Source organism: Schistocerca gregaria, chromosome 2 (genome assembly GCF_023897955.1).
Source record: "Schistocerca gregaria isolate iqSchGreg1 chromosome 2, iqSchGreg1.2, whole genome shotgun sequence".
In the NCBI taxonomy this organism is placed as follows: Eukaryota; Metazoa; Arthropoda; class Insecta; order Orthoptera; family Acrididae; genus Schistocerca; species Schistocerca gregaria.
Window position 1 is genome coordinate 577,948,677 of NC_064921.1, and position 22,575 is coordinate 577,971,251.

Genomic DNA, 22,575 nt, shown 5'->3' on the forward strand with positions numbered 1-22,575 from the left:
TGGAGGCACAGGTCGAAATTGTTGTTTGCACTAAACTTGCACTTCTTTAGTTTTGTCACTTACACAGAAGGCATCGCTCAGTCGCAGCCCCATTGATAGCACTCACCTAGACTGCAACGAGAATCGCTAAAATTGATTAGTACGCTGTTTGGCTATTGGCAATGGGTGTACAAACATGTTACGGATGCCAAATACTTCTATTGATCACAAAAAATAACCTAGTTCATACAATTACTTTGAAACACTCACACATATTCGAAGTCAAATATAATATTGAAATTATTGCTACTTCCACACTACGCGCAGCGTTTTCCGTATGCATTTATGATGATAATCTCGACTGATTGGATTACTTAATCCAAACTACTTGCTGTGCACGTCGTTCAGTATACACAGTCACTATCAAACTACCCTGAAGCCTCTTGCGTAAGGGCATCAGGGTATTCTATTTTAGAACACTAGTCAATAGGCAGTGTGAGACGAGAAATGAATATTTCATACACTTCACTTGTTCGACTGCACACCCAGTCCATAATCATGACAGTTTGGTGTCGCCCAATTACGTTAGTCCCAAACTGAACAATATTACAGCACACGTATACCACATTATTTTGATGTAATGACTTTCTCCCTATAAACCAGCTACATCTTTCACATTTCAGTGGCTTCAGCACAGGGTCAAAAAACCATCAATATTAAAAAATGACTTCAATTCAGTGTATAGAAACAAGAATTTGTGGTGTACAGATTCGAGTTCAGTTCAAAATGAAACATATGAAAGGGACATAAATGCTGTGGGAAAGCTAGATGTAGAAGAATGCTACGAAGGCCTCAAAAAACAGGATGGCACAGATACAGAGGAAATAAAAAATGAATTTGTGAAGTATGGTGGTTTTCCCTTACAAGTCGGATTGTTACGACTGAATAAAATATGTTGCATCAGTATAGAAATTCGAAAATAGACCAAAGTCATATCACTGTTATAAAATCAAGATGAAAATAGTCTAAGAGTTAAAACTGTTGCACACATCGAACATATTGTTTGAAAAAAATTTGAATCTTCTTTAAAAATCTGTGAATGAAAATGGGCTTTAGAAAGGGATGATGTAGACCAGATGTAGTACATGTATTAAAACAATTAACAGAAATACGAAGAGAGCTTAACAGGGAACCGCAATTAGCATTGATATCGTTAACAGAGAACAGCTACATAGAAAAATGAAAAAAAGTTATCGACTACGCTCTAAGATTTTATTTTATTTTTTCGCTACCAGTTTCAACGCTTCATTGCGTCATCTTCTGGGACTGAGGCGTTGAAACTGGTAGCGACAAAATAAAACGATAAGGACAGCTGTAGATGTTTTTATTTTTTATTACGATGATAAACGGCCGTCGCCCCAGAGACCACCTGTTAAAACGATGGACATATCAAAACGCTCTAGAAATCCTGGCTAAAGATACAATCATCACCAAAATTTATATGATAAACGCACCTTTATTCACAAGCAGGTAAGTGGTGTGACACCCATATTTTTTGACATAAATGTGGACGGTGCCATACGAGGATGGAATGTTAGTCTGAAGCAAGTATTCTGATAATAGATTATATTATCTTGTCTCTTAGATACAGACAATCTCAATTTTTTTTCAAACAAATGAGCTGCAGAAGGGGAATTTAATTATGAGCATAACAGTATGAAACCTAGAGATAACAACAGGAAGATAAAACTGCATAGCTTTCAAATGTTATTGATAAGGATACATTTGGATAACAGAACAAGACACTGCATATGAACGTAATACAAATATAGAGGAGAAACAATCACTTTTTAAGTGTCTGTGGAACAATAAATTGTTGTCTTGTTTGGAAACGTGGTTGATGCAGCCCAGCTGCATTGACGCGTAGCAGATGTTTCGCGTGCGACCGAATTTACGAAGTAAAATCCCCCGCGAAACGATAACCGTTTGAGTAACTAAATTCGTCGAGTGCCATTCCAGAGAAGTACGCTGTAAATCCGTGTCGGTGTACTGTTAGGCTATGTTCACATGACGGAAATCTGATGCGCATTTTCTAATACCACATTTAGACGTCTAACATTCGACTTTCAACCGATCGCATGACAAACGTGCGTTAACAAAGTAGACGGTAAACTTAGCTAGAATATTATCCACTGATGAAGTGGGTCGTCCATTTTTACTTGTGAGATGTCTTCGTTTTTAAATCCCCACAACAAGTTGTGAACTTCTGTAATCGCTTTTAGTTTATGTTCGGCGAAATCCACACTGATGACTAATGGGCTATGCAGTATTGTTCACTTTACACACTAAACCAAAAGTGCATTCAATATACTTAGTTGGTATATCTCTTTCAGCAGGCAGCTGCATTCCGTCGTAGTGTCTCATGAAATTTTTCATTGGTCCAAATGCTTAATCACCTAAGCTGACGTAAGGAAGTGCAGTCTTGTTGTTTTCTAATAAAGTTCTTTGTTTCGATGCATCCAAAGATTTTCTAATGCGTTTTCTTGTAGAACGGAGTCTGGAAACTCCTGAATCTCTGACTTTTCCATGAGCGCGAATGGTTCAAATGGCTCTGAGCACTAAGGGACTTAACCTCTGAGGTCATCAGTCCCCTAGAAATTAGAACTACTTAAACCTAACTAACCTAAGGACATCACAAACACCCATACCCGAGGCATGATTCGAACCTGCGACCGTAGCGGTCGCACGGTGACAGCGTGTAGCGCCTAGAACCACTCGGCCACCTCGGCCGGCTGAGAGCGAATATCTACTTAGACAGACACATAGCAGCAACACCACTAGGGACAAAAAATGATAGTAAATGAATTATAAGGAACTTGAATAATGTGTCTTTCGTATGTCGATATATCTACCACCACAACTCCGATGCAATGAGGAAACATTGAATACTTTTCAACAGCTTTGGATATTTCAGTCTGTTTTTCTTGATCTGATGTTGGCAACACTAGATCTTTTAATTTCACCCAGATAAATTTGCATACGAATTATGCAGTCGATTGTCCAATTTTATATGAATAGTGTCCCTCCGCCACTGAATATCTGTACACAGGATATCTGAAACCAAAACAAACCGCTTGGTGTACTGCAGGGACCAACGCTTTCTACCACTCGCAGTGTGAACCGTCTGCAAATTCGATAGCGCGTTAGGGTGCGTCAATGCGTGTCACATCATGCTACACCACATGAAGATAAGCTTCACTGGAGAGCAGTAGCTAGCGTTATGCAGTGCTGTGGTGTAATTTATAGATAGCGGTGCTGTTTCTATCCAGGCAGCTTACATCTGATACACTACAAGTTTGCCTGTGACTCGCTGTCGAAGACCTTATGATTGGCTACTAAAAAATATAAGATGAAATCATGACAAAGGACACGACTCAAATTTTATTGGTCCATGGTTGTTCATGCTTTATTACATGGAACTGAATCATGCGTTAAATATAAATATTAAGAAGGCACAGTTCCAGCAGCAAAATGATATTTTTGAGAGCAGAAAGGAAATGTAACAGATAAAAGAGTAGTAAGAAGAAAGAGGAACACCTAAGACGTTTCAGCGTTTTGACGCTTTTGAGATTAATTGAGATTACCATGTTAGATACTGCTTGAAACAGGTTTAATTTTTAATACCGGATGCATTTTTTGAATCATCAGATGACGCATGCTTTCAATCTAGTGGAATACTTTCAGATTGTGCCTGTTTCTACTGCTTGTGTCGATTTTAGGACATTATTGTAACGAATTGAATCAATTCGACCTTACTTTGCAAACTAGGCAAATTTATGCCGTTTGTAATTGATGAGGGCTACGGAAGCTGCTGATTTCTAGAAGTATGTGGGCTGACAGACCAAGTCCCAGCTATAACAATGTTTCACTGTCCCTAAGGGGAAGATGAAGCCAGTTATCATTCTACTCTCACAAGAAGTCGAGGCTGACTCAACTGTTGCGCGAAGTAACTATTTTGAAATATTGCATCCAACCTTTGAAAAGAAATTAATTTACACAGTGTATTTTCACTCGGAAGACTGAAAACATTAACGTATGCTCTTATGCAATGCTAAGCTTTTCTTTCACATCAAGTCCTTGGCATAGCGGTAAGAATAGTTTTGGATCATTACACAGGCCAAAATGAAAGAAACGATACTTCCTGGCAGATGAAAACTGTGTGCCGGACCGAGACTCGCACTCGGGAACTTTGCCTTTGGCGGGCAAGTGCTCTACCATCTGAGCTAGGCAAGCAGAACTCACGATCCGTCCTGACAGCTTTATTTCCGCCAGTACGTCGTCTCCTACATTCCGAACTTCATAGAAGCTCTCCTGCGAACCTCGCAAGACTAGCACTTATGGAAGAAAGGAAAGCCGCAGCCTGGGGGATGCTTCCAGAATGAAATTTTCGTTCTGAAGTGGAGTGTGCGCAGATAAGAAACTTCCTGGTAGATTAAAACTGTTTTCAAGGAATCAATAAAAATAAGAAAAACACAAATTATTGATTTATTTCAAATAATATTTCTATTAGCAATAATGTGAACTTGGAAACTGGTGGTAGTGGCTGCACATGATAGTACAAATTGTAATTAATATCACATCCTCTTTCACTTTCGTTAGTTGTGCAAGAGCATATCATGGATCCGAAAATAATTTCTCTTGTCAGCTAAGCATGTTAAGATGGGCCTAATGAAACAGTCCATGAAAACTTTACCCATTGATGAAGAATACTTCAAGTATCTCTGCTCTGTTCGAAGTTACGATTAAAAATTCATTCCATGCATTTTATGCATCCGGCGCTCTAAAGTGTAATTGTACCGCAAAATAATGTGATTGGCGCAGCTGAATAGGAATGCAGAGAAGCTGGTCAAGCCAACCGAGGCGATTACGCAGTACGGCTTCCTGATTCGGTGACACCTGCTACCCTGGCACCCCAAGACAATTACTCCATGCTGTCTCTAACCCGAGTTACATGAGGTGCCGAAGCACCAACACAGCAGAAAGAGGGAGAAGTCATGACGCGGGTGGACTGATTACCTCAGATCCAGGCCAATGTTCTGTTGAAACTTGAGTGGAAGAAACCAGTGCTGCAGCAGAACAAGCATTTGCCAGGCCAGTATAAATATTCCTCATGTACAATCCGCTGGCATCCAGCTACCAGGACGGACCTCTGTTGGTGTACAGTCTTCATTTCAAGTGCTTTGCGAGTATCTTGGCACTACATGTCCTCAGCTGTGGATTTAGACGCTAGTGGCCACGGCGCTCTGATCATGCTGAGGACTTGGTGCTCTGCAGCCGGAGCAGCTCCTGGTGTTCTCTAGTTCGAGACTGAGGGCGAGCAGCCGCTCGTCTGCTCCCAACAGTCGCATGGGGTTTCCGCTGCTGGTGGCCCATGCACGCACCCTACAACGCGGACTTGTTCGCCCAGGCTGCCTAATGCCGAGGCGTCTAGCGGCCGCTGGGCAGCTTGGATGATGCGGCGAATCGGCTTTGCGGTTTTGGCAGCGTGGCGATGTGGCTGGTGCTGAAGCTTCAATTCCCTCGCCGCCCTCGCAACCGCCACGGACTGCGGTAGTGAGCACGTGCTGCCCCAACGCCTGCCTCAGCTCCGCGAGTGCTGGTGGCTGCCTGGAGAGGCAGTTCCTGGGTTGGCCATGACCTCAGCCTGCCATCACCGGGGCCAACGAGATATAAGGGCTCCGCAACGAAGTTGTGACGTCACACTAGTGGGCTTGTCCGCCAGGCATCGTGAACGCTCGGCTCCGTGCAGTGATCACAGGAAATCAATGTTTAATTATAAATGTAGCTACTAAAGGCCTTAATTTTGTCGAGTGATATCGAGAAATTGCACTTATTTAAACACCCATTGAAGAATTATTAAACTCGTCTTTAACAGTCACTCGATCCCCACTGGAGACTGCTGCCGGTACTGGTAAGGACTGCAGTGTCACATGCAGTGATGCACGAGCCGCGACCTGTCTTCCTCTGAACCTCGGATATGACCATCACGCGCCAAGACACACCACAAGCCCGGTCTTTACTAGATGTAAATATTTGAAGGGACTTATTTTTTATTATTTTCATTATGGTAGCGACAACAGCAACCGTTACAAATTATCGCGAATGAAGAAGAGCCCACAGTTGCCCTAAATTTTTTTCATTTTAAACCGTGACCACGGAGTGTAACAGAGGTAGTGGCGGAGGACATACGGTGCCATATGTAATTTTACTATGTACGAAAGTTATTTTAATGGTCTTGAGGCAGCCGCTGGGCTAAGGCACTTGTAATTTATTAGTGTGCATGACTTCTGAAAAAGGCTTTATTATTATAGCAGAAACCGTGGTCAAGGTTTAAAATGAACATAACGTATTGCAACTGTGGGCCGTTTTTCATTCAGGACTTATTTTTATGCGCCACCAAGTGCTGCGGACACTATAAAGAAATTTTTTCGGCATTATTCGATAATAGCTAAATATTTTTTAAATAAAAAAATGTCTTGTGTTGTCCAGCATTTTCTGAAGTTTATTTCCCATTGTAACTGGTTTGCAGTTGGCAGGATAAAATGTCAAACAGGTTATAATTTTTAGAATATTCTCCTGTGAGCCACTGCGCTCGATTCGATATGTCGCTAGCGGGTCGGTTTGCGAACCTTGCGAATTTGGCTTGTTGGTGATATGAGGAAACTCCGAAAAGGGGTATATGGGGTATCGGATACGAGTGAGGCTGCGGCATAAAAACTGGGCACCACGTACTGAGAAGGAGAGTGCTGAGCTTAGGAGAGGGACCGTGGTCTGGTCGGCACAGTTCCTGCTTTGGCGTTGGCGTGCGTGGTGTTGGCTCTGAGCACTATGCGACTTAACATCTGAAGTCATAAGTCCCCTAGAACTTAGAACTACTTAAACCTAACTAACCTAAGGACATCACACACATCCATGATCGAGGCAGGATTCTAACCTGCGACCGTAGCGGTCGCGGTGCGTGGTGTCTGGACGCCGATATCACTGGGTTGAGCGACAACCTGCAGATGACGATTTCCATCCAGGACTTCTCGGCAACACACGTAGCCAGTTCAAATTTCTGAATTTGGAGAGACCTTTCGTCTAATTATCGCTTGTTGTCGTGTAAGGGACAAAGTTCTGCTCAGCTGTGAAGTTTTAATGAAGCTAATGGACAAGGATTCTACTATTTATTGACACACAATAAGACTCCACTTAAGACAGACAATGTTCCGAAGCAGTAAAATCTGTGATAGCCAAAATATTATATGGTAGTCGTGACTGTTAGACAGTTCGCCATGCCCTTATAAGCCTGATATTCCGTTTTGAGTCTGGTTGTCGTTACTGATGTTCTGGGAAAAATATTAATAGCCTAACTTGTGATGGAGTTCACAGTGTCTCGTGGCTCAAATTCAAAGCCACTGCTAATCTGCAACGACACTGTTTGTGTGGACCATTGTAGGGATGTCACCTTCACTTCCCTACTGGAATTGGTTGACCCCCATTACTAATTGTCCGTTCTTGGCTCTAACAGTTGATTGATTTAGAATTTTAGTCAGTTTTAGTTCAGTACACCTGTTGCCTTGTGTCATCTAACCAGTAAACGGGCAAGACCTTAGGTCACGTTTCCGCTGCCCTGTTCGGCCACTGGCCTGACGCCGCTCTCTTAGCACCCGACAGACCGACTGTGCTATATAAGGCCGATCTATCTTATGTCAATCTGCTGACGGTCCGAGCCCCGATCTGTAAAACAGCAATATTTTTACTGGCTGGATCTTACTTCCTTAAACACGTATGGCTTTATTCTGGTGGCTGTTGAAATTGAAGTTTGGAGCTTGTTTCGCACTGATCTATTGTTATTTAATTCAACATTCGTTGAGAGACGTGGCGCATTAAGTACCTTGTACCTGAATTTCTATCGATTAAAGACCTAGTGAGAGCGGTGTCGCATGTTTCTTAATTACAGTTGCTAACTGGAAGGTTGTAATAGAGTTTAGTAAGCACTAGGAGAATTTTTCTAAAATTGCAAAGTATTATTAATTTGGTTTTGAGAGGATAAATTGTTATAACGGTTTAATAAAAATCAGGTGCGCAAATTTCTAAAGTCTCAAATTTCGTTTAAAATTTTTGGAAAGGTAAATTGTTATTGACAGATAGTTTGGTAAGTGCGAGGCGCTTATTTTCTTAAATCTGAAATTTATTAAAATTCTTAAGAACATTTGCCTCATTGGGTGTTGCGATGTGCTTTTTAACTACAAATTATTTACTTTGTAATTATCATTACATTGGAGCATTTCATACGGGAAGAAATTTGCTTAATTGTCTTCTTGCAGTCACTGGTTAAACTTGTACAAATATATTATTACCATCCAAACTGTAATGATGCTGCTGTTGCTGTCCAGCCCTCCCACTTCACAGCGTTGTGTGCCGATCCTTGTGACCTGTTCCTATGACCACCATATCACCATGTCTGACAGTTAAAATTACTGATATTTACTTTTTCTTGTAACTGTAGAGATGCGATATACAGGGATGCACCACACGTACACGCATCTCACAGTTCTTTCTAGTGAGGTTTCCATACATCACTCTTCATTAAATTAATGAAATTAAAACTATGTGCTTGTTCTATTACATGAACGTGATATGCAGCAACCTCAGATATGGAGAGGGAAGCCGTCCCTATGCTGTCAGTTTCCAGCGCCGCACGTGTACAGGTTAAAAATATAGCTTTGTCGTATCATCGGTAGAATGCAGGCGTTTCAGTTGCGTTCCCTTAACATTTATTCTGTCTTTATTTATCCAGTTTATGGATACGAAAGTTTCCCCTAGCGTTACTGGTAACCGTTTTCGTAACATGTCAATTTTATTTGATTGCAATGTTTGGAGAGTATGATCCAGAATGAAGGCGCTTCAGCTGTGTTCCCTTAGCATTTATTCTGTCTTTATTTATCCAGTTTATGGATACGAAAATTTCTCCTAGCGTTACTGGTACTCGTTTTCATAACATGTTAATTTTATTTCATTGCAATGTTTTGAGAGTACGATCCAGTTATAACAATCGTTACGTCGTCATTGGATATTATTTGAGACTGACTGGTCGTGACGTACGTTTTATTTCATAGAGAAGAAGTGTCGTATTGAGACATTACAGAGTAGTATATATACGGAAATATGCACTCGTTGTCATGGTGTATTCTTGGATAGAATTATAAGTAACAATACTTATGCAGTGAATCTACCGTGTTTCTCGGTCTGTGTAACTAGTACGTAATAGATGGCAACATATGAAAGTCAATGCTGCAACTCTTTACGTTTAACACCCCTGATATGGAATTTCTTTGAGCATAATATTGTACTAGAACTTGATTCACCAAAACGTTTGACCCACAAACAAAATTTCGTTTCATCCAGTATGCACAAGAGGTAGAGGGTATACAGCAAGAGAAAAACTAGCCACATAGTTACAGTATTTTTGCATACGAATGACTGGATGCCAATACAGTAGGAACGAATCCATCCTTACAATTTAGTCAGGTAAGAATTATTGACAATATGCTTCCGTATATATGTTACTTATCAGTCGCCCTAATGCCGTATTCTTCAGTACCGAGTAACATGAATAAAAATATACATCTCATACGAAAACAAGACAAAATCCCAAAATAGCAACATCGAGCTAAGATCTGCGAAGCTCTCAGACTAACACGACAGCATTAATGAACCAAAACGAATTCCAAACACGAATTTACAGACGCTGATATTTCAATATCTAAACAATATTTTTCTGTTGCAGAATCACAAAATCGCATTATAATGGCGTAGAAGGCTGAAATTAGCTGCAAACAAATAAAATTATGGAAAACGAGACCTTCTTTGAAGAGCAGAATCTTTAATGAGCAAAATCTAAGAAGACTTTTAGCAAGTACGGGCTTGAAAGGCTAGGACAACCGTATAAAAAAAGCTGTTACAGTTTACGGACGATGCGCTAAAGTTTAATGACCTGCGAAAATTAGGAGCCTTTAAAAACTCTAGTGCTTTGAGCTATCTTGTAGGGATGGCGCAAATTCTTGACTATCGCTAGAAGTGATTTTTCTATTGCCATTGCAGGAGAAGAAAAAAAAGATCTTTGCAGTGTTGGTAATCATCTCTCGTGATCATATCCCACATAGCTTCTCAGCGAAAACACCGAGAATATGGATTTCTATTAATCCCAAGTCGAAAATAATTTTAAGGTACACGCAAGTAAAGCGCATTACATTGTTTAGACACAGTGTTTCAGTTCAAAGAAATAGTCTTTGAGTGGAGTCATGATGTGAACAATTCTGCATGTTCTTTCGTGATGCTTCCCTTTCGCTTTAAACATGTCTGGTGAAATACACAACCTCTTGGTGCCTCTAGATTTTTCGACACCTCTAAATGTTGTGTAATGCACCTCATCTGACACTTCTTTCGGATTGTAGCTATTTTCATTAATCTTTGTCAACGCTTCTGATTCACTTCTCGAACTATATAAACATTCTATTTAGTTCTGTAGTTTGTCTGCGTTTTTATATGGTGAAACATATGAAAACGCAGACAAACTACAGAACTAAATGGAATGTTTAAGTAATTCGAGAGGTGAATCAGAAGAGTTGACAAAGATCTATTTGCCTACATTATGCAACGCGAAAATAAAAATTTGCTACATACATACACATACAATGAGGTAGTAACAAATTGTTGGATAGCGACATGCATGTACAGATGATAGTAGCATCACGCACGCAGTGTTTAAAGGTACGGTGTATTGGCGGGGCTGTTATTCGTACTCCGGTGACTCAAGTAAAAAGGTTTCCAACGTGATTACAGCCGCACGATCGGAATTAACAGACTTTCAACGCGGAATGGTAGCTGTCGCTAGAGACATGGGACATACCATTTCGGAAATCGTTAGGCAATTTAATATTCTGAGATCCAAAATGGCTACAGTGTGCCTTAAGTACCAAATTTCAGGTGATACCTATCGTCACGTAAAGGCAGTGGCCGACGCCCTCTACTTAACGACCAAGAACAACGACGTTTACGTAGAGTTGTCAGTGGCAACAGATATGCAGCAAGGCGTGACATAACAACAGAAATCCCAGTTGAACGTTTGACCAACGTCTCCATTAAGTCATTGCCGTGAAATTTGGCGTTAATAGGCTATGACAGCAGACGACTGACGTGAGTGCCTTTGCTAACAGCTCATGGCCTTTCCCGGGTTCGTGACCATGTAGGTTGGACCTAGACGACTGAAAAATGTGGCCTTGTAAGATGATTCCAAATTTCAGTTGGTAAGAGCTGATGATGGTGTTCGAGTGTAGCGCAAACATCACGAAGCCATGAACCCTAGTTGTTAAAAATGTTCAAATGTGTGAGATTTGCTAAGGGGCCTAACTCCTGATGTGATTGGTCCCTAGACTTACACACTACTTAAAGTACCTCTGTTAAATAAAACACACACAACCATGTCCGAGGGAAGACTCGAATCTCCGACGGGAGTGGCCCTGCAATCCAGCCCCTCCGCGCGGCCACAAGTTGCCAATAAGGCACTCTGTTAGCTGGTGGAAGCTCCATATTAGTGTGGGCTGATTTAAATGGAACAGACTGGGTTCTCTGGTCTAATTAAACCGACCATTAAGTGGAGATGTTTAAGTTTGGCTATTTGGAGACCTTTTTCAGCCACTTATGGACTTCATTTTATCGATGAGAATGTGCCATGTCAGCGGACAACAGCTGTTCGCGATAGGTTTGAAGAGCATTCTAGAAAACTAGGGCCAATGATTTGTCCATCCAGATTTCCCTACATGAATGCCATTGAACATTTATGCAAAAATCCTGCACGAAGAACACTACCGCATTTATAGTTGTCTGTAGGGCAGCAAGATTCAATATTTCTGCAGGTCACAACCAACGACGTTTTGCGTCCATGCCACTTCGAATTGCTACACTACTCTGGGGAAAAGGAAGATTGACACAATATTGGGAGCTATCCCTTGACTTTTATCACCTCTGTGTATAAGATAATTTCGAAAAGAAAAGGAGACACAGCAAACTCTCTCGACATAACAATAACAATGGAATGTGGTAAACGGTCGGTTAACTAACACTGAAGACCTTTCGCTACAGAAACAGTATTACGCTTCACATTCAGCTGCGTTGAGACACAACGATATAGAAAAAAATAGGATCACATTAAAGAAGAGAAATAGTGAGAACCAGATTACGAGAAAGAGGGAAACAGTAATCAACAATCGTTACGACATACATACTGTAAGTAATACCAACACTTTTTCTTCATAATTGCTTTGTTTTTATAGATAATATTGTTTTGTATTTTATTATATTCCCTCAGTACGTACATTCATGGTACCAAATATGAAGTAGTCTGTACATGTAATGTAATATAGAAACTTAATAAATGGCTGGGTGGTCCATGTAACTTTCGAGTATAGTTGTAACAGTAGGATAATAAAAGCTTGAGAGAATGCCCCATGTATTACGGAGGCAAAAGCGTGCGTTGTAAGAGTTCGAACCCACCAACTGATGAAAAGTTTCAGTCAGTAGTCAGTCATCGCAATGAACGGGTCTGGAATTGTATACGATGTACAAGTCCATATAAACTCACCTCCAGACAGTGTAATGTCTTCTTGTAAATCACATGGGCCAGAATTTGTGAGTTGCTTTATAAATGTAATTTATTTTTAGTGTGCATACAGGCTGTTATTAACCAAAGTTATGCTGGCTGGGATAGGCTCCTGGTTAAAGTTTCAAAAGTTACCTTAGCGTCATAATTTTGAAGAGAAAAACCATATTAAAAAAAAAATACTGGCAGAACTCTGTTGCCTTGGAAAATCACTTAGCGATACACTTTTGTTGAAAAGGATCACAAACTTTTCTTTTGCGTTATGTAGTGATGGAATCACATTTTCATGAAAAACTAATCAGTAATCTAAAATTATATTAATTCTGAAGATCCTGTTTAGGAAGCATTCAGGAGAAACGATTAATCTTTTTGTTCGCATTTCTTTGTGTACAAGAGGTAGCAAGTGTATATTCATTTATGTGTATACATATTTATAGGACATTCATGTAAAGAAAATAGAACCGCAGATTAATTTCCTTCGTTGCTTTAAATGTTGTTTAGCCCAGAACCACGCAGTATATTTCCGTAAGCGTTAATTAGGGTCTCACAGTACAATATGTAATTAATATTACACCTGAAAATTGGTTCAATAGCTGTCTCGTAGAATAGTTCATGCGAAAGTTAATTAGTAAGTGAAACTTTTTGTGCAGTTTTTCCAATTTCTTTACTCATTAAAAGTTATGGCCTAATGGATCTGGCTACTGTAGTTTTACGTTGCTACAGTAAGTAATTACGGAACTGTGTGACCTATTGTGAAATAACATTTCATATTTCTTGTATAGTCTTGTGCATAAAGATAGATAGATAGTTTGATAGCCGGGAGGGTTTTAGCAGCATAAAACTTGAATGACTCCATTAAAATGAAAGTACAGAACAAAAAATGTAGGGTGTTAATTTTAGGAAATTATACGAAGCAACAGACTTTCATAAAAACAACGCATACACAGAATCATAATCCGGCACAAAAGTAAAGGACGCAAATAAACAAATATTCAAAGACAAATTAAATATTTTTTGTCACTCAATCCTACCAATTTATTCTTATTTCAGAGACACTTTTTACTTAAAAGTTATCTGCCATGAAATTTTCTATTTCTGTCCTCACAATATCTTAACATAATCTTGTCTGCTCAGGGGGTCAAAGAAGCACTTCCACACCATTTAAGAAATTTATGCCAATATTAACGTCAAAGTTTTTGGTTTTTAACGTTTTCTCTGCTTGCTTTTGTGTGTGCAGTGCGATGTGAAACGTTTCACTACTAATTTGGTACTCTCTCAGTTTCATAACACGAACACTATAATATATTTTCGTTGAAGATATGTTGCTTTACTAGACTCCAGTTGTATGGCCACAGCATCAAATTGAAGCAGTGTAAAGAAACATAGCACATAAAATAACCGACCTTAAACCAAAATTTAAGCATCCTCAGCTGCCAAGAGAGCTAAATACTAAAGAACACTTGTATCTCAACTTAACTCCAAACTACACTGCAGTGCCTGTACGAGAGACCATCAAAAATTTTATAACGAGATGGAAAGAACGTATCAAGTACTGGTACATAATCGCTTTACATTTGTAGTCAATGTAAAACAACACAGCCAGCAAATCCCAAAAAACACAAAAAAGTCACGATATTAATCCCATCATAAAGTAAATGGACCATCCGAAATACACATACTCAACAATTCAATAATAAATGTAGACACTAAGGAGCTGGAAAACTCTCGGTCTTTCTGCTTCACTCTTTCTCTCTCTCTCTCTCTCTCCACCACCCCCACCCCGTTTTCATACCCACACGCGCATGCATATTCCACGTCTTAACTCCGTGCTATTATATTTGTTTTTTTGTATGGTTCTAACAACGTAATTTATTTATGAGTTGTCTGCATTGAATATATATACATCTATTAGAACACTACAAAAAATAAATACAATAACATGGAGTAAAGATGCCCGTGACATATGTGTGCTTTGCTGACATGAACTATGGTGGTATCGGGAGGACTGCTTCACTATCTGAAAAGTGAGTGCCCATGTAAAGCAACACCAATGGAACAATATGTGAGTTATAAACGCTGCATTGGAGTGAAAACAAGAATGCAATCAAGGGTAAGGAAAAATCTTCTAAACATGAGGCGAAACGTTTTTACCAATACAGTAACTGCAGCGACGTAGCTGCACAAGCATAGGTATAACCCAAAGTAATCAATGGATTATTACTATAATCTGATGATGGCTGGCTGCTCCATACACTTAATTTCCATTGCTACTACCAGAACTTAGACTGAGACGAACTTGTTTGACAGAACGCCCTCACCGGTGAGTAATCATCACCGACTAAGAATCCGCTTCAGCTTTATTTAATCGTTTTATTGCCAGAACATAACAGGTCTGCAGGCATTGAAAACCACATCTATAGGTGTTATGTAACGAAGTCATGGGAGATATTTAGCCCAGAAGGTGGACTCCTCCATTCGTTGTATGGTGCACAACATAGCACAGTATTTCAATAATGAACGAACGATAATCCCCACCCAAGCTAAATGCCGATCCCTTTCACGCATTCAAGTCATTTTTTTTTCATTTCTTTTCGCGTGAAAAGTTACTCGCATATTATGAAAGGTTTCCCTCCAGCACAATCTGCATAAGCCGTACATTGCGTAATTCTAAATCCGTACAATTTTTCCATGTAAACAGATAACAATGGAGTTCTGGTATCCCGCCGCCTACTGTCCGGTCATCAACCCCTCTGTCTCTAGCCTGGTCACAAAGATGGATGACAAAACAGCTGGCTATGTCGTCTACTTCTTGTCCTTGGCACCATTGTACCTTGTCATCGCCAGCAAAACTGTTGAAACAGTGACTTCTGGCATCAACTGTTATCAAAATAAATTGTAACCATCATCTTACCTCATATATCCTACATATTATATGTCACTCATTTGTGCTATGAGTGAGAACAAATGCACAGGACAAAAACGAAAATTATCTACAAGGTTCAATCATCTACGTTAGTTTCATAAAATGAAAATCAGTTCGACGAATTTTAGCTGCATAAGCAAAGGCTATTAAACACATGTGCTGAATGGCTGCTTTACTACACAGCATACTCTGATACTTTATAAATACAACACTTAAACTTTGGATATGCACTGTATTCTGTACAAGTTTCATTTTACATGGATTCATAAGGTATTCTGTGAAGTGTTAACGACTGAAGGCCCAAATGCAAATGGGAAGAGGACGTCCACTTCAATAGTCCTGATCATAGAGATAATTCCAGACTTGAACACTGACGAGGGACCTGCTCAATCCGACATTTCAGAGCTTGCCCCAAAATTTTTCATACAGGAAGAATACAACGAAAGAAACACAATGTCAGAATTTTAGCAGTTCGGACAGAACTGGAATTTACCGAATTTCTAGCTTGACAGGCGGACAAAGGTATGTACACCCCCGCCATAGTTATAGCAGACACAGCATGCCCAACAAGGTGGCACATCCGTTAACAGCCAACAGGGCGCAACGTGATCGTAATTTGTAAAGCGAATTTCAGTTTCCATTGAGAGTTCGTCTGACACAGTTTTCATAGTTACTATTCGCTGGAATTTTCAATTAATGTAATATCTATTATGATTAGCAGTTGCCTTTCTGTATCACTGAGTGCTGACGATGGAGCTAAAACTGATTGATTTCCTTTGTGATTGCTTCGTACATGCTTGCTAAAAGCATATGTTTTTGTGCAGCTTCCTGAGTTTCACAGCTATATGAAATCCATTTCATGTTCTCCATTTTGTGAAGATGAAATGTGAAGAACGTGGTACCGGTATGCAATCGACATCACCTATTTCTTGTGAAGATATATAAATGTGTTATATACTGTCTTTGGACATTCATTCCAATGCTGCTAATATTTCATTACAAAATGTGGACACATCACAAGAAACAGGAAATAACTCGGACGATTCAGCGCACTGTGGTTCGAATGATGATTCATGTGCTAATTAAAGCGCAAGATACGCAAAGTAACATCTTTCAATGAAAAAGGAAAAGTGTAGGTTTTTTGGTTGAGCGAAGGAAGAAGAAATTATTTAAAACCAAGCAGTGTGTAGAGCCACATTCATTACCTAAAATCTGAGCGTCAATTGTGTAAATAAAAGGAAGGTTTACACCAAGTACGAAATATGAGCCAAAGTAAAACTCGAAAAACCGTGAAAGGAAAACTATTCAAAAGATTGAGAACTACTAGTATGAGCCAATCTACCGTTATTTATGCAGATTTAGGAGACAGGCGCTCTGAATTGCAAGTGAGATGAACATTACTGATATCCAAGCTTCCTCGTCCTGGTTTAACATACTCAGGAAATCACACACGTAATCTCAAAACTACGTCGTTTACCCTATGAAACATTTAGAGGAGATGTCATTAATAGGTAAGACAACAGAGAAATTCTCAGCTAACGCGAAGACGAAACTTTTTTTTTTATCCCGTAAAAGCTGTGTATAAAGAAAATCAGTCAGATTTCGTGGAAACCGCACTTTATCGCTCCGACCGAAAAACAGTCACTTGCGCAAATGATGAATGCTATGACATTCGTATACAGCAATGCCAGTAATAAGTATCAGTGGGTTTCTGTTTCTTCAGGTTTATCTCTGTCTTCAAGCATATAAATTCAAATCAGGACTAAAAATTAAGAGAAAGGACTGTTTTCTAGCAAAAATCTTCTAACAGTAGTAGCAAAATCTGGAGAAATGGGAGAAAATCATTTTTAGTGTTACATCCGCAACGTCTTATTACCATCTGCAGAAAATAGTTCAGTGCATCCTGGCAGATTAAAACTGTGAGCCCGACCTAGACTCGAACTCCGGACCTTTTCCTTCCTCGGGCAAGTGTTCTAACATTGAGCTACCCAAGCACGACTCACTACCCGTCCTCACAGCTTCACTTCCGGCAGTACTTCGTCTCCTACCTTTCGAACTTTACAGAAACTCTCCTGTGAGGTCCCGAGTTCGAGTCTCGGTCTGGCACACAGTTTTAATCTGCCAGGAAGTTTCGTATCAGCGCATGTTCCACTGCAGAGTTAATATCTCATTCTGGAATTCAGTGTTTCTTTTGCATTCTGGGCTAGGACATAACAACACCTGTCTTTAGGTGGACGACGAAATGTAGTTCGGATTTCACCCATATGATTCAGCCGCTCGATAAAAAAATTATCAATAGTGTGAAGCGTTTCTCCTAAAACTGTCGGCCAGTAGAATTTCTGTCAGCTCTTTCTTATTTTAGGTTTATGTGTCGAAAAGTCTGATTAAACTTCAGTCATTTCTATCTTTTCAGTTTGCAGCACCAAATGTTACAAATTTGACCTTGTATGCATATGCAGAACAACGGCCACGACCATTTCGTACTCCATTTACTTTTACCAAAGTAAAATACTAGTAATTACTATGAAGTGCCTGAATGCATCAATATTTCATTTATCAGGCGTGCCTAGTATATGTACTTTGTTACTTGTCATGCAATGGACACTCCACGATTTCCGTCATGAGTGTAGGGAATAAACAAGGAACTGTTTTATCGTTAGCAAAATATACAATATTCAGAAATTTTCACAGGAACTGTGATAAAGTATTAATAAATTAAAATGCCGATTCATGGAAGTCGTCTGCAACGTAACATCGTATGCAGCCTTTTTATCTTTACTGTGCTAGTCATTTGTGTAACAATTCCATCTCTGTAACAGTTTAGCCTTCAGCGTGAACTCGAGTTATCAAAACGATTAGTAAGGTTTAAGTGCTCAAAATTCACTTGCTTCGCTCTGAACTTCGCTTGTTCGCCGATTAGCTCTCTGGCCTGGATGGGGTGTAAACTGCTGTTATAAGCAGTTCTTAGTGCAGAAAAAATAAATAACTTTAATATTAAAAAGATTCTTCCGATACTGATTAGCAGCTAGAGTTTTGACAGAGAATTTCTTTCGGTGCATTCTTCCTGCGTAAAAAATTCCAGGGTAGCTATCGACATGTAGGATTTGATCTATCCCTTGTAACTCATGACATCTCCTATTCCATTGCAAAACTTTTAGCTATTCTGTTGTCACAAATCACTTGCATAAATATCGTGACCAGGAAATCATTTTTCTCATATTAATTAACTGAATTGTCTACAAGAAACTATCATTTATCTATAAAATAATAGTAGTCTAAGTAAGACACTTCATCTTTCATTAACTATGACTTTGTAATTATTATCTTTATGTGTCAAACGTTGAGCCTCTGAGCGAAGTAATATTGAATGGCTTATCCAGATTCTGTGATAGACATTGTCTCCGCCATTCAAGGGTGGATGAAACAAATTTTAGTATTTCGCTCCTGATCAGCGATAGAAGAATTCGCATAATGCGAAGTTGATCTTGATGTAATGAATTAATATCTTGCTTATTTAACGATTGTCTCCATAAACTTATGAAGTATACATAGTTGTCTCCTCCCTCTTTTTCTTTTCGCTCCAGCCGTCATACTAGTAGTTAATGTATAATATTTTTTCTGTGTTTTAAAGTGAAATAATAATTAATTTTACCTCCAATACGTTCTTCTTTGGTACTAAAGTGCATAGTACTGTTCTATGTTAATGATTAAAACTTTTGCATACCTTACAGCCTCTTAAAGACGTTGGAAGCGGTCGGTTTGATGACGCAACGATCGTGCGCTGTAAGTGCACTGTCGGTTACGTGTTCATCATTTACAAACCAAGCCTGCAATCTGTGTTTTTAACGAAGTCAAATTATTACTACTATTATTATGCAACTTATTTCCTTTCATTAAATTTATAATTGTCACGGTTTTTTGTCACCAAGCTTCAAGCTAACTATCGACGGCTCCTGGCGCTGAAGCACATACATATTTGCATCGCGTGAGAAGTATTCCATACAGAAAAAGCAGAAAGATAAACTCAAAACTTGGAAGAGTTCTGTGTAACTGCTTCTCATTTCGTGCCCCAGCGCCTCTTTCCTGCAGTGTCACAATACTACGTCCTTTAGCGCCCTTGTTTTCTAAAATATAGTTTCTTGCTGTGTGACTTGCTGGCGCACTAGCTTGATAATTTCTTGTTTTTCGCCATAAATTCAGTAATGACTTTTCTAAACCTGTCGATGTCAATGCTCGTCCACTCCCATCTTACTGCCAGTTAACAGATTGTCAATATGCAACCTCCAAGGCGTTCTGACAACTCCTTCCGTTTCTCTTGGACCTCACTAATTTTCGCGTCTATCAAGTCGTCCCACTTACTGAACACAGTAAGCTCTTCCCTTAACTACTTCATCTCTTGATGCATAGACTCCTTAGTTTCACGAAGTTTATGTACTCCCTGTTGGCCACCAGGAAGAGTTTTATTATAATCATCTAGTTTTTCATTTAACATCTCATCAAACACCTTGTACCTTTGCAAAAGGAGTGACAGCATTTCATTTAGCCAGGAAGAGGCCAGAGTGGGGGATGCGACGGTGACAGCGATTTTAGCTCGACGAAAGACATTCTTGGGCTGCAAGAGCTCTTTCGTTGACTTCCTCGCCTTCTTTTGTTCATGCACTGAAGGCAAGTGCCACATTACTTTCCGGGTACCTTTTCGATCTATCTCTTATCTCTTTTTCCACAATACGTCACTTGTTTCGCTCAGGTCTGGTCCTGTCGCTACCTCCAAACCCACAAGCTGCAACGTTCATTGTGCCCCAAAATCTCGTTATAGCTTGCTTGGTAAGTAAGAAATTATCAAGCGTGGTGCGACCTCAGTCCTTCACCGTATTCCTTCAACATACAGTACATCAACACAAATGATCGGAAAAAGGCGTTTCTTATTATTGGATAACCTGAACATTTACTAGTTCAGATGAACACAACATATACCCTTTTGAACAATTAACAAGCACAAAAAGAACACATGAAACTCAGTAACCCTGAAAGGAATTGACATATTAGGATCAGCAGTCAAACTGCGGTTCAGACACTAATCATCAAACCTCACGCAACGGAAACATCCAAAAATCTTCCTGTTTCGCAAAGTAATCCCATAAAACAGACTTTCTGGGCACGATTCGCCAAGTGAAAGATAACCTTTACGTCTTTACCACACATCCTGGTAGAAATAACTAAATGAAGGCATCTCTATCGATTGTCTAATGTGTTTAAATTAGCTTCTAGCAGGACAGAGTAAATGGTATGTTATACCTCTCCATTTCTCTCCAGATCAACTTCCCTTCTTGCTGGTTGGAAATGGAGCACCAGCCATAAAATTGCGGTTCAGATGGTGTAAGTAGGCTATCTAGGTTTTTTTTATTTGTAACACCACCTCTGTATGAAAATCACTGGCTGTGCTGTGTGCAGTCTGTGGCTGGTTGGCATTGTTGTAATACTCGCCATTGTAGCGTTGAGCAGTTGTCTGTTAGCGGCGCGTAGCGTAGCGCAAATTGGAGGTGAGCCGCCAGCAGTGGTGGATGTGGGGAGAGAGATGGCGGAGTTTTGAAATCTGTAAGATTGGATATACATTATGGCTTTTGATCGCTATTGAGTTAAATACATTGTTTGTTCTCTATCAAAATCTTTCATTTGCTAACTATGACCATCAGTAGTTAGTGCCTTCCGTAGTTTGAATCTTTTAGTTAGCTGGCAGTAGTGGCGCTCGCTTTATTGCAGTAGTTCGAGTAACGAAGATTTTTATGAGGCAAGTGATATGTGAAACGTATAGGTTAATGTTAGTCAGGGCCATTCTTTTGTAGGGATTATTGAAAGTCAGACTGCGTTGCGCTAAAAATATTGTGTGTCAGTTTAAGCACAGTCACGTATAATTTTTCTAAGGGGACGTTACAACGGTAATTCTTAAAAGTTACGCTGCGGAAGCGAATTCTAGCAAGCATGTGGTGGGAGGTGACCAGGAATAGGCTGGCGGTTGACTTTAGCTTCGGCGATAGGAGATTTGCATGGATAACAAATGATCCTTATTTTTAAAATACTATCAGTTATTTGAACTAGCTGAATAGTCATGATAATTTCAAGGCAAAATTATAAAAATATGAATCAGTACCAAACACGTTACACGGCATGCAATGGTTCCCCTAAAATAATGACTCTATAAAGACAACTGGACTACGTTCATGGGGATGGGAGACATACTCGTTACATATAAGATAGTAGAAAAAATTATCCCCTGGCATACCTTGCATGGCCACGATAGAAATGTGATTCTGAAATAGTTACCGTCCTCTATCACAAACACTATTAACAGAGTGAAATCAGATTATTTACTGCCAAGTGATGGGCAACCGCTGATATTGTTGTTGAATCCTACGTCATTATGAGATGTACAAACGCCTGCAAACGTCTCTATGATTTGACCGAAGCAAGTAAGCAACACGAACGCGACAGAACCGCAACCGAAAGTCTCCTAAATTCCATCTTCCCAAGAACAGCAGCGACCTCTCGCAGTCGCGCCGAAGGATGGCATGTGGCGTGTCTGCATCAACCAATGATGACTGAATAAAATAGCAAGAAGAGATTCCCATTGCTATGCACGGATGATACCATAGAATGCTTGGAAGGAGTAAAATATTTCTGATGTATGGACACGCAGGGCTCAAATGGCTCTGAGCGCTATCGGACTCAACTGCTGTGGTTATCAGTCCCCTAGAACTTAGAACTACTTAAACCTAACTAACCTAAGGACATCACACACATCCATGCCCGAGGCAGGATTCGAACCTGCGACCGTAGCAGTCGCACGGTTCCGGACTGTGCCCCTAGAACCGCGAGACCACCGCGACCTGCGACACGTATGGGCTCTTACCGCCAACAACCAGACTTTCCCAGCATTCACCTATTCGTCCGCCATTGCTCCGGACGCATTCAA